Source organism: Pseudorca crassidens, chromosome 16 (genome assembly GCF_039906515.1).
Source record: "Pseudorca crassidens isolate mPseCra1 chromosome 16, mPseCra1.hap1, whole genome shotgun sequence".
Lineage (NCBI taxonomy): Eukaryota > Metazoa > Chordata > Mammalia > Artiodactyla > Delphinidae > Pseudorca > Pseudorca crassidens.
This window is the reverse complement of record NC_090311.1, coordinates 63965054-63967844: the sequence shown is the minus strand read 5'-3', so window position 1 is coordinate 63967844 and position 2791 is coordinate 63965054.

Here is a 2791-nt window from a genome sequence, read left to right as displayed (position 1 = left end):
TCTGCCTCCTGTACCTAGATATCTGTTTCCTTCTTTAATTTTGGGAAGTTTTCAGCCATAATTTCATCAAACACATTTTCAACCCCTTTCTCTCTTCTGCTTCTGGGAACCCTATAATGAGAATGTTGATATGTTTGATGTTGTTCTACAGGTCCCTTTAACCAGTCTTATTTTTAAAATTTGTTTTTCTTTTTGCTGTTCTGATTGGGTGATTTCCATCATAAGTTGCCTTGCATTTATGCATTTATGCATTCTTCTTTATCACCTACTCAGCTGTAAATTCCTTCTCTTGTGTTTTTCATTTCAGTTACTGTATTCTTCAGTTCTTTTTTAAAATATTTATTTGTTTGTTTATTTATTTATTTATTTACTTATTTTTGGCTGCATTGGGTCTTAGTTGTGTATAAGGATCTTTCATTGTGGCACATGGGTTTCTCTCTCATTGCGGCGCACAGGCTCCAGAGTGCATGGGCTCAGTAGTTGCGGCACACGGGCTCTCTAGTTGTGGTGTGCAGGCTCAGTAGTTGCAGCGTGTGGGCTAAGTTGCCTCATGGCACATGGGATCTTAGTTCCCCAACCAGGGATTGAACCTGCATCCCCTTGGAAGGCAGATTCTTAACCACTGGGCCACCAGGTAAGTCCCCCTGTATTCTTCAGTTCTGACTGATTTTTTTTTCTAGTTCCTTGTTAAAATTCTCACTGTGTTCATCTACTCTTTTCCCATTGTGTTAGCATTCTTATTACTAATGCTTTGAATGCTTTATCTGGTAAATTATTTACCTCTGTTTCATTAGTTGTTTGTTCAGGGTTTTTCTCTTGTTCTTTCATTTGAAACAAATTCTCCTGTCTTCTCATTTTGCTTGACTTTCTCTGTCCCTATGAAATTAGGTGAAACATTTACTTATCCAGGTCTTAAAGGAGTGTCCTTGTGTGAGAGCATCCCTATACAGTTTGCATGTGCCCAGTGGCCTTGGTGGGAGAGCTGTATCTGACATCAGTGTGAGTCACATCTTCCTCCACGGTGTCCTGGCAGCTATCATCTTGGTGGGAGGTGGGTTTAGAGATGGAGGGGCTAGAGCCAGGGCAAGGTGTGAGCTGGGGCTCCTCCTCTGCTCAGTGGCCAGCACCAGCCTACTGGGGATGGGGGCAGGTCTCAAGTTGTTGGAGCAAAAGCCCTGAGGGTTGGGTCCATGTTTGTTTTTTCCCCTCTAAATGTGTGCTCTCCACCCTCCCAGCATTGGTACCCTCACCCCAGAGGGGAGCAGTGCTGGAGCAAGAGGGACTGAGCAGGTGCTTGGTTTGGGTTGTGGCATGAGCTAGAGTGGTCCTGGCACCAGTCAGAGTTCCAGACCACTCCCTAACTGCTGCCACCCCAAGTGCCAGCAATGTCTGTCCTCACCTGGCCCAGTTGCTGTTTGGGCCTGAATCAGCTCTGTCCCCTACCACTGCATACTCTCCTTGCCTGTGACAGTCCTTGTCCTAAAGTGGAGCTGCATCATGGAACCAGTGGGGCTGGAGCTGGTGCTTGACTCAGCCTGGGTCATGCACTGTCGGTCGCAGGAAACAGGCCAGTGTCCCAGGCAGTTCCATTCTGCTTCCTCTGCCTTGTTTCAAGAGTAAAGAAGTGTGTGCACACTGTTCACAAGCAGAGTCTAGGTTTCTTACAGTCCTGCTATAGTCCCACTGGTTTTCTAACCAGCTAAGGGGACTCATCCTTCCAGTGTCGTACCCCAGGGTGGGGTGCCCAGTATTTGGTTTGAACTGCTCACTCTCTGGGGAGGATCTCTGAGTATACATAATCCCCCTCCTCTTCTATGTCCCTTCCCAGGCATGCAGGCCCCAACCTGATTGCTTCTTTTTCCCTCCTCTCCAATTCCATGTGGATCTTCCTTACAGCCTTGGTTTTACAGGAATCTTTCTGTCTGTCTCCAGTTTGATTTTAGTGAGAATTGCTCCACATGCAGATTTTTAAAAAATATTTATTTATTTACTTATTTTGGCTGTGCCAGGTCTTAGTTGCTGCATGTGGGATCTTTGTTGTGGCATGCAGGATCTTTAGTTGCGGCATGAGGACTTCTTTGTTGTGGCATGCGGACTCAGTTGTGGCATGCATGCAGGATCCAGTTCCCCCCAGGGAACCAGGGATTGAACCAGGGATCAAACCCGGGCCTCCTGCATTTGGAGCGTGGAGTCTCACGCACTGGACCATCAGGGAAGTCCCTAGATGTATTTTTGATGTATTTGCAGAGGGAGGTGAACTCCAAGTCCTCCTACTCTGCCATGTTTATCTCCTCCTGGACTATATTTCAATGCTGATCATTGTCTGTTTGCCCTCAGTTCCATTCTGTCACCCTGAATGATACAATTTCCCAGGCTTCCTTGTGTATAGCCACATGACTGTAGGCCAGAGTTTCTCAACTGTGCACTTGGCATTTTGGCTGGGTAATTCTTTGTTGTGAGGGGTTGTCCTCTTCACTGTAGAATGTTTAACAGTATCACTGGCCTCTATCTGCTGAATGTCAGTAGTACATCCTCCCTCTGAGCTGTGACAACCAAAAATGTCTCCAGATTGCCAAATATCCCCTGGAGGAAAGGGGGTCAAAAATCACTCCAGTTGAGAACCATTGGTCTCGATCTTTATACTGCTGGTGGAAGGCAGGCTACATTACCAAACTGTCTGTTTGATTTGGTTTGGAAGTCCCACACAGCTTCCCTAATGGTGTTTGATAAGGTACAGAATACTAAATTCTGTAGGGAAGTAAAACACTTATAACCTAATAAAAAAGACAAA